This window comes from Poromitra crassiceps (genome assembly GCF_964638095.1).
Source record: "Poromitra crassiceps genome assembly, chromosome: 1".
Lineage (NCBI taxonomy): Eukaryota > Metazoa > Chordata > Actinopteri > Beryciformes > Melamphaidae > Poromitra > Poromitra crassiceps.
Window position 1 is genome coordinate 97,693,018 of NC_139623.1, and position 11,084 is coordinate 97,704,101.

The following is an 11,084-nucleotide window of genomic DNA, read 5'->3' on the forward strand; positions in this document are numbered from 1 at the left end:
CTCTCGCTCTCGCTCCCCTCCCTCACTCACTGGCTGTGACAAACAATTTTATGAGTCACGGCTGGAGCAGTCTCTCTAGTCTATCCAGACCCTTGCCTTTAACATCAAGATAATATCCAACACCAACTCTTGGCTTCCAGGAAAACTCTCTCTCCTAATCTGCTACGACATCCCCCCCTTTCCCCTTCCCTCCCTTACCCTTCCTCCCCAGACTCCCATCTCTCTCGTTCTCCCCCCATCCCTCTCCTCCTCTACTGCGGGTGTCTGGGAGGCTGTTTTTCCTCTGTCTCTCGCTCATGAAGGGCCGCACTAAGCTTCCTTCTCTCTGCCCGTGTGTGGTAGGTAAATCCACCTCTCTGTCTGTGTCGTGCTTCTGCCCTCCATCTCTGCCGTTGTCCCTGTGTGTGTGTGTGTTTTTTTTTTTTTTTGCATGTTAGCTTAAAGTGTGGCTGGCAGTCGTTCTGGCTTGAGGAAGTCTGCATCTACATCTGTGCATATTGCATTGAATATGTTGGCAATCTCCTCTGTTGTCATGGATGAAGATTTATGGGGAATTGTAGGCATCCTTGTGTGTGTACAGGGTGTGTTCACTCACGTACTTACAGTAGATACGTGTTATGTGCGAATGTGGCCTGGCACATGTGGGTGTGTATGTTGACTATGTTCCAGTACGCATGTTTTCACGTGCAGAGAGCGTCAAACTCCACCAGACTTGTTGACTGAAGGATTGTAGATTCATGAATCTTTAGTGGTGGTGTTCTGCCGTTCTATCGTATGTAGTACAAGATTTCTCTCTGTATACGTTTGTGTTTGTGTGCACTTCTATCCTTCTGAGGACACTAGCGTCCTCCTGAGAAGAGCAAAATCCTCCAAAGGATGAATAATGGACAGTCCTCGCTTTGAAATGGCTCATTTTTTGGTTAGGATAGAATTAAGGTTAGGGAATTAATTTAGTCTACGTACTAAGTCAAAGTACAGGGTAGTCCCACCGTGTGTGTGTGTGTGTGTGTGTGTGTGTGTGTGTGTGTGTGTGTGTGTGTGTGTGTGTGTGTGTGTGTGTGTGTTGTGTGTGCGCGTGTGGACACTGATCAGGCAAGAGAAGTCCAAAGCTCCTCCAGTCTTAATTAGCTGAGTGGGCATAAGCATGTGATAGGCCAGCGGAGCATTATAGCACCAAGAAATGACTTAATGCAGAGTGTGTGTGTGTGTGTGTGTTGTGTGATAGTGTGTGTGTGTTGTGTGGGCATTATGGGGTAATGGACAACCGGTATCTGGGACTTTGTTGCTGTCAGTTTGAAAACCTAGTCTAAAACAATACTCCAACATATTCACAAAACGCAACAATGTAGATCCAGGTAATATTATTATCATGCTTTTGAAGAGGCAATTATATTTGCAATTTTGTGCGCTGGGGGAGAAAGCCTGTGTGTGTGTGTGTGTGTGTGTGTGTGTGTGTGTGTGTGTGTGTGTGTGTGTGTGTGTGTGTGTGTGTGTGTGCGTGCGTGCGTGCGTGCGTGCGCCCGCGTGTGTGTTGAGAATATTCCATTTCTAATGAAGTGAAATATTGCTTTGAGGGGATGCTGTGACAGTAATCTGACCACCTGTGCAGATGGTAGCGAGTGTGTGTGTGTGTGTGTGTGTGTGTGTGTGTGTGTGTGTGTGTGTGTGTGTGTGTGTGTGTGTGTGTGTGTGCGCGCGCGTGTGTGCCACTTCCTCTCTGGCTGAGTCTCTTCCCAGCTTCAAACTCAGCACACGCCCCGGGCCGGATGGGCGTGTCTGCATCAAAGTTGGTCATGCTACATGTAAAAGTGCACTCTTGAAGAGTGACTTAGAGTTGACTTCCTGGTAACACATCACATGAATAATGCATTCACAACAGCTGACCACAAGCTCCACAACATCCATGTGCTGCGGTATTGATAGTGACTCACCCCTTTGAGCTTTGTGTTCATTGTGAAATACAGTAGTGGAAACCTGGGTTCATTTGTTGACCAGACATTTCAATATACTCCTGTTAGTTGCCATTTGATCCATGTGGAATGATGTAGAAGTTTCTCTGGCATTGTATGCTGTTTATTATATGCACCACCCGCCTTGTAGGCCACTCACCGCTGACCTACCTGTGTGCCTCTCCTCCACTGCACATAGCGTACTAGTTAGCTCACTGCCCATAGCTAGACATCTCACTATTGTTACTGAAGACATTTTCCTACTGCTAGTGTGCTAGCTCATACAAAATGTATCAATGGTGCACATCATGGTGGCTCAGTTGGCTCATGTAACCCCAACATCCTGGGTTCAAGTTGGCCCTGGGACCCCTGACACACACCTTCCCTCTCTGTGTGTGTGTGTGTGTGTGTGTGTGTGTGTGTGTGTGTGTGTGTGTGTGTGTGTGTGTGTGTGTGTGTGTGTGTGTCCCTCCCAGTTTTTTCTGTCTCGCTCCACTTTGAACTAACTGTAATAATGCAAAGAAGCATTCATGTTGACTAATTCAGTTAATGTAAAAACTGCAGACATCAGTAGCTTGTTATTTGAATGCTTGTATCTATTCAGGCTAGCTAACAATGGTTTTTACAGTTGCCAGTGTAAAGACTCATTATTTCTGTAGATTGAACTTTAACAGCACCTTGCACCTGATGTTGCCTCATGCTGGGCAAATCAAAGCTTGTGATTTCTCAGCTTGTGCTGTTTATAGGGACCTTGATGTTAAAGGAGTAAGTAAAATTCATCTAGTCTCATTAATTGAGCTTGTCCTATTAAAAATGTGTATTATTATTATTATTATTAATACAACCATCTAATATTGCCGCTCTATTTAGCATTTTTGTCTCGTTGTTGGTGAAATAAATTAGATGATTAGCAGGGGGAAGAGAGTAACTACAAATAGTTAAAGCAGCTACGAGCAACTTTTTCGATTGTTATTAAACAGTATAAATTTAATATCAATGCATCACATCTTACCTCTAATAGTCGACGATACCAACGCAGATTAGTCTCGCTTGAAGCCCGAGTGAATCGGCCAGTGTTAGTGTGTCTGTAGCCAGGGCAGATCAGGAAGTGAAATGAAACGGTTTGCAGCAGCCACTTCGGCCATAACCACAAAATAACTTCCAAAAAACCTGTTAGAATATAACGAGAGATGTTCCCGCGAGTATGCGTGGCGTTCACATTGTTTATGTTATGTTGCTAGGCAGCGCAAACGGCGTAAGAAGGCAGCTGCGTTTCACTTCCTGGTTTCACTTCCGCGTTTCACTTCCGGGTTACCCGGTCCGGTCGCTCTAGAGAGCCCCCTGTTGACGCGAGTTTAGACAGACTATAGACTTAATAATCACCTAAGGGAGCAATCTCAGATACACACGGCTTTGGTCTCGTCGACTATTAGAGGTAAGATATGATGCATTGATATTAAATTTATACTGTTTAATAACAATCGAAAAAGTTGCTCGTAGCTGCTTTAATGTTACTCTATTATACTTATTCACCTTATGTAGCCCCGCCCACTTTACCCAGTTGTATTATGACTTCCTGTTCAAAACACTGTCTGTTTTACCTGCTCACTAGTACTGTACTGTCACAGGAAGTGTTCTGTTTTACCTGGTCACTAGTACTGTACTGTCACAGGAAGTGTAAACACAATAGGAAGTAACTGGCTGACCCCTGTGTTGGAACATAAGGTGAATACAGTTTAGCAATTTCTTTCCATTTAAAAGTAGTATTGGTACAGTAAGCTATTTCAATATTTCAAAGATTTTGACATTTTAAGCTATGATTTATATTGTATATTATATTGAATGAAAATGGTTTTGCATATTGGCCTATAAAACATTAATCTTATGAGCTATGAACTAAAATATAATAATAAAACTAACTTTAGGTGTAATTTCCGTGAGATGAGCTGCACACATCATACAAAGGGAATATAAAAGACTTTGTAGTGATAAAGAGACAGTAGCAGCTGCACAATATGACAGTATAGTATTCATATATAATATGAATATAATATAAAAATATATACAGTATATAGTGAGGTGAATTAAAGTCAAGTCAGGTAGAGACAGCATTCATATTTTGCTATTTACAGTCAAGTCAGCTCTTGTGGTAGCTTTCAGTCGAAGTGAGGAATGGGGTAAGGAGGAAAGGTTCATAGAGGCTGTTTTAACAGGCTGTGAGAAAAAGCTTTTAAGAAAGTGGGTGGTGCTGGTTTGTGATGGGATGACACCACTTTCCCGTGGACAGATTTTCAAGTAAGTTGGCACCTGGATTGGCCGAATCAGGAGCGATTATTCCCGTAAATTGACTCACATCATGTAAGTCTAAGATGGAGGAGGACAGCTGGCAGACAGACAGTGACCCTCTCAGTGTTGTGGACAGACTCACATGATGTAAGTCTCAGATGGAGGACAGCTGGCAGACAGACAGTGACCCTCTCAGTGCTGTGGACAGACTCACATGATGTAAGTCTCAGATGGAGGACAGCTGGCAGACAGACAGTGACCCTCTCAGTGTTGTGGACAGACTCACATGATGTAAGTCTCAGATGGAGGACAGCTGGCAGACAGACAGTGACCCTCTCAGTGCTGTGGACAGACTAACATGATGGAGGACAGCTGGCAGACAGACAGTGACCCTCTCAGTGTTGTGGACAGACTCACATGATGGAGGACAGCTGGCAGACAGACAGTGACCCTCTCAGTGTTGTGGACAGACTCACATGATGTAAGTCTCAGATGGAGGACAGCTGGCAGACAGACAGTGACCCTCTCAGTGTTGTGGACAGACTCACATGATGGAGGACAGCTGGCAGACAGACAGTGACCCTCTCAGTGCTGTGGACAGACTAACATGATGGAGGACAGCTGGCAGACAGACAGTGACCCTCTCAGTGTTGTGGACAGACTCACATGGAGGAGGACAGCTGGCAGACAGACAGTGACCCTCTCAGTGCTGTGGACAGACTCACATGATGGAGGACAGCTGGCAGACAGACAGTGACCCTCTCAGTGTTGTGGACAGACTCACATGATGGAGGACAGCTGGCAGACAGACAGTGACCCTCTCAGTGTTGTGGACAGACTCACATGATGGAGGACAGCTGGCAGACAGACAGTGACCCTCTCAGTGTTGTGGACAGACTCACATGATGTAAGTCTCAGATGGAGGACAGCTGGCAGACAGACAGTGACCCTCTCAGTGTTGTGGACAGACTCACATGATGTAAGTCTCAGATGGAGGACAGCTGGCAGACAGACAGTGACCCTCTCAGTGCTGTGGACAGACTCACATGATGGAGGACTGCTGGCAGACAGACAGTGACCTTCTCAGTGTTGTGGACAACGCACTGCTTTTTATTTATTGTGGGAGAGAGGAGACAGGACGGGACGGGACAGAGGATGTGAGGGCTGTGAGGGCTGTGAGCGCCACCAGGAGTGGCTGTGGGACAGTGTGTCTTCAGTTGCTGCATTGGAGACACTTATCTGTTAGGCCATCTGGATTAAGGCAGAGATGTTCTCATCCTGTTTGAGGGTGTTGCTCACAATTACCTCCAGGAACACAATGTAAGCATTTAATACCTGTCTCTAATCATTTCTACTAAGGCAGAAGAACACTGGGTAGGTGAGCAAATTGATCTTCAATGTGATTTATTTTGAGGGCGTTGATCTCTGGGACGTCAGCACTCCATGCACAACTCATACTGTAGCTCTATGGAGTCATCATTGTTGGTGATGAAGCCTACTGACTACCGAGGGGTAGTCTTGCGTTGGCATGTGCCATCTAAACAGCTGGTTGGTTTTGCAAGAGACAGGCAGGGAGTAAAGAAAATTGGAGAGAGTGCAACTCTGTGCCTGGGTTTGTTCATAGTTGCAGAAGGGATTATGTTTAGCTGTGAATCTCCTGTTGAACCAAGCTGAGATGCACAGGTTTCTGCACAGGTCTCCAGGAGTTCCATATTCTAGGTTTGTTTGTCAAAATGGCTCAAGAAATAATTGAGATTATGTGTAATTTATAGCAAATGGAGGGTATGAGGGCTGTTTTTGTGTCTGCTGGTTAAGGCTGGGCAATATATCGATATTAGATTTTGGATATCGTAATATATGGCATACTGTAAGTGTTGTCTTTTCCTGGTTTTAAAGCCTGCATCTTCTCTTAGTTAAAATTGGCTAAGTGGGTGTGCGGTGTCTGTCATGATTGTGATGTCATCAGTGATGGAGCAATTGTGATGTCATCAGTGATGTCATCAGTGATGTCATCAGCGATGTCACTCGAGCAATTGTGATGTAGTATGAGCCGATGGCGCACAGTTGCACGATGGTGCCTAGGTGGGTGGGCGGTGTCTGTCTGTCAGTCATGATTTTGGGACCCCGTGGAGCGGGCAGCCATGGCACATCATCTCCAGATTTTCCATTCCTACAGTAGTTACAGTAAAGTGATGTCATTTTCTGAACTTACCAGACTGTTCTAGCTGTTCTCTTATTTGTCTTTACCAACTTAGTCATTACATCCACATTACTGATGATTATATATCCAAAATCTTATTATGTGAATATGTTGTGAAAGCACCAAGTTACAACTGAACATTTAGCTGACTACGTAGAAAATACCTGATATCCCCTCTCCGTCACTTCACCTAAGCCTGTTGTCTTGATGTTTCTGAAGGCAACCGTGTCCTGTTTGAACTTCACAACAGTTTTCCGAGGCAGGGCAGGTAAAATCAGATATATGAGCAGAGGAAATAAATGAGTGTTTGTGTAGGTGTCAGTACTTCTGTTCTCACCTCTGATGGCTTACCAGTCAGTATAGAGCTGAGGCAGTCTGTGAAGCCTCAGGAGATGCCCAGTTTTTGTTTGCACGTTTACATCCGTTAGTTTAGGTTAGTTTCTGAGTACAATATAGGGAGACTGAAGAGCAGATGTTGCTTTAATTGTAGTGTGAAAGTACGGTAATCCAAAATATTTTCTTCCAATTTTGGCAGCTGACCCACTGTTCACAATTAAGAGGTAACCCATATTTGTATAGGTGACAGTAGTTGTAATTGCCGAAGAATATAATCACTGTTCAGTATTTTAATTTAATTTTCTGTCAATTATCCTGCCAATAGTTTATGGGCCTCGTTTACTTTTGCTTGAGGGCAGAGATACACGCCAGCTAGAAAGATGGATGGCAATTTTCAGGGACAGTGGTAGCCTACATCAGCTGTTAAAAGAAGAATAGTCCAGACCGAGCAAGAAAAAAACATTGTGGCCACCTCTAAAACTGGACATTCTTGTTCTTTTATTATCATTGTCAGAATTACAATCGTTCTTGAGCCCATTCTTAACAGACATTGGAGAACTGAGAGGAACATGGGAATGAGCTTTCTAATCGGTGCAGACCATTTAGCTTGCCTTTACTTAAAGAATTAAAAAATTCATTACCTATATACCAGGGGTCAGCAACCTATGGCATGGCTGCCACCTCTGGCACGCGAAGGGTTAACCACTGGCACGGCAACGCACAGCAGCAATAAGTGCGCAATTGAGATTTTGACAGTGCCCTGTCAAATTACCACAGCCATTTGCAATTGCGCGGCATGTTATTTAGGATATTTATGGTAGTGACCCACTCTCTGCCTCTGATTGGTTGCCTTCCATGGCAGCAGCAGAGCAGTAAGACACCACTCTCTTACTAGCTTGCTCTGCTGCTGCCATGGAAGGCAACCAATCAGAGGCAGAGAGTGGGTCACTACCGTAAATATCCTATATATACATGGCTCTGGGCAGCAGAAAGCAGATGGAAAATGCCAGCGAGCAAGACAGAGAAGGACGGTGCTGTGTATCTTGTATAGTCCTTTCATTGCAATGTCCTGATTTTAGAAGGAATAACGTTAAATTTTGATGTGCGAGTCATTAATCTTGGTGTGGCACACCACTGATTGACAAGCAAAATTGAAAATGGCACTTAATATCAAAAAGGTTGCCGACCCCTGCTATATACAGTGTTGGGCAAGTTACTGAAAATTGGTAATTAGTTACAGTTACTAGTTACTTCTCTCAAAAAGTAATTTAATTACTTTAAAGTTACTAGTTACTTCAAAGTAATTAGTTACTAGGGAAAGTCTCTTTTCTGTTACTTTTAAAAGTCTGCTTCAACTGTCTTATTAATGCACACATTATTTTAGTGTCACTTTTGTTATTTTAGTGACTCTCCATCTTCAAATCACACCTGAAAACACACCTTTTTAAACTGGCCTATTCTCTCTACTAATTATTTTACTTAATTGTTGTTTTTAAATTATATTTTGTATTTGTATTTTATGCCTGATTCTTGCTGCTTGTTTTAACCATGTCTGTACGGTGTCCTTGAGAGCCTTGAAAGGCGCCCATAAATAAAATGCATTATTATTATTATTATTATTATTATTATTATTATTACTGTGGCACAGTGTGGCATTGAACATTAAAGTCCCTGGAAACCAGAAATATGTTTTTATTATTTAGCATTTTGAGTTCATCACAGGAACCTATGTTAATAAGCCACCAGCCAAATTTGAACGACGATGAACGTCGCAAAGTATATAAATTTAGGTTTGACAGTCATGGCAAAAGTCATGAGAATCAATTATATTTTAGAGTGTATTTTCTCCCGCGGACTGTGTGGGCGTGTCCCGTGTGTTTGTGCGTGCAAGACTGCAGGTCTCTAAGAGAGAGAGAGCGAGAGAGAGAGAGAGAGGGAGGGAGGGAAACGGGGAGAGAGAGAGAAGGAAAGAGAGATGGAGTTTGTGTGTGTGTGTGTGTTTGCTCGTTGCTCGGAGAGGAAGAGACTGTCGCTGCGACTGCACAGCGCTACTCTCTGTGTGTGTGTGTGTGTGTGTGTGTGTGTGACAGTAACCTCGCGTCACCAGGCTCTCTCTCTCGGGACTAGTGAGAGAGAGAGATTGAGAGAGAGAGAGAGAGAGAGAGAGAGAGAGCAGGCAGCATAGCGCTCGACACACAGCACACAGGGAGGGAGACAGACAGACACTGAGCGAGCGCTGTGGGGGCAAGAAGAACGGACAAAAGGAGAAGGGCGGGTTGCGCGTGTGTACAAAGGTTATATAGAGCTTATGACGTCATAAGATTTTGCATTTGAGCACCTCGCGCACTGCTCTCTTTAATGAGGAAGTGGAAATCCAGACCTTGTAGAAAAGTGGCGATTTTCGGGCTTTGGGTTGAAAGTAATGGCTCATACTTAGCTGAGGCACACAATTACTCACATAAGACCCTAAATAACATAGTTAGAACATTTTTGTGGATTTTGGTTTCCAGGGACTTTAACTTATTGGGGAGGCTCATAGCCTATCAAGGTCATTAGCCTCTGGGGCTCTGGCTGCAGCTGCAGCTCTCTCCCCGGACTAGGTCTGAGGATCAGAAACCAGATAATCCTCTGAAGTTGTCTGTTATTTTCATGTCCTAGAGTAACTAGTAACTAGCCCAGTTACTATTTTAGTAACTGTAACTGAGTTAGTAATTTGAAAAAGTAATTAGTTAGATTACTAGTTACTGCAAAAAGTAGTTAAGTTACAGTAACTAGTTACTTAGTAACTAGTTACTCCCAGCACTGCCTATATATACACAGGATCTGATCTAACTAGCTATGTAGGGATAGGTACAGCAGCCTGTGCATTGGTAAAGAAGTTAATGACAGATTGATAGATGATAGATCAAATACTTCCTACTAGCACATCAGTGGAAGGGAGGAAACTCTTTGGGTGTTCCCCCCCCCCCTTTTGCAGTTTGAAGACAGATTTAGAGGAATATCTCATTTTAATTTAGCATTAGGATTAGACTGTTGTGATGTCATTATTCAGTTTTAACCATCAATAATTGTTCCTTTTCTCATTATTTCATTTCTCAGAGTAAATACTGTATATTTATTTCGAGATTTTTGTCAATTATTTGTGCTGTTATGGTTATTATTAGCCTAGTTACTCACTTCTACACTAGCTTAGATTGTGTTACTTATGGATGGCATGGAACTGTTGCGAGAAGGTTTCAGGATTTATCTCTATGCATTAGGCTGTGATTACTATTTATATAAATCTATTTATTCACATAGATTCATGATATATTATGGTATACAGCCTACCTGTGACATCAATGTTTTGATTAATCTACTGTCTAAATGTAGCCTATTACTGCATGACTGATCCTGATGTCATTGCAATCACACTCAGGTGTGCTTTCACAGGACAGGTGTTGTCCATTCAATCAGGAAAAATCAAAAAGTGGTGACAAGATAGCTCAGCAGGCCAATATAAACATTGAATAGAAAAAAGGGAGCTTCTTGATGCTTATTAAGAATTTAAATAATAAAGAAGTAATGTACAGGTATACTTAAATAGTTAATACACAATACATCAGGAAACGTGATCTCGGTCACCAAGTCTCGTAAAGTCCCGCGATACTTTCCTGCCGACTGGCCAACTACAGGTAGGACGCTTTGCGGTGTTTTAGCGTAACCTATGTGGGGTTTGGCATAACCTTCGTTATTTCGAATCCCACATAGGTTACGCCAAACCCCACATAGGTTACGCTAAAACCACCACCGCAAAGCGTCCTACCTGTAGTTGGCCAGTCGGCAGGAAAGTATCGCGGGACTTTACGAGACTTGGTGACCGAGATCACGTTTGAGGCAATTTGATCCCTGGGAGACTCCAGGAAATGGCCTGGTGCGAAATATCACTCTGGTGGATGTTGAGGGATCACATTGCGACGATATTTGGCGAAAACGGGAATAAAAATAGCTATTTAGATGCAGGAAAGACAGGCTCACACTTGGCCCCAAATCAGCTCCATTTTACAACTGACTTGGACGCTATTGATCTCAAAACAACGCTAGGACGGCCAGAAACGCCACGGACATCGCTGGGTGAGTGGCCAAATCATAATTATTGCCAGGAGATGGGTCCAGGTTCAAAAAAACCGAAATTCTCCTTTAATACGAAAAAAATAGCGCTGCTTGGTGGACCATTTGCACGCCGAATTTACTAGATAAATTACTGTTACTATACAGTAACAGTATGATAATATGTTGTATACATGTATACAGTAACAGTATGATAATAGCAT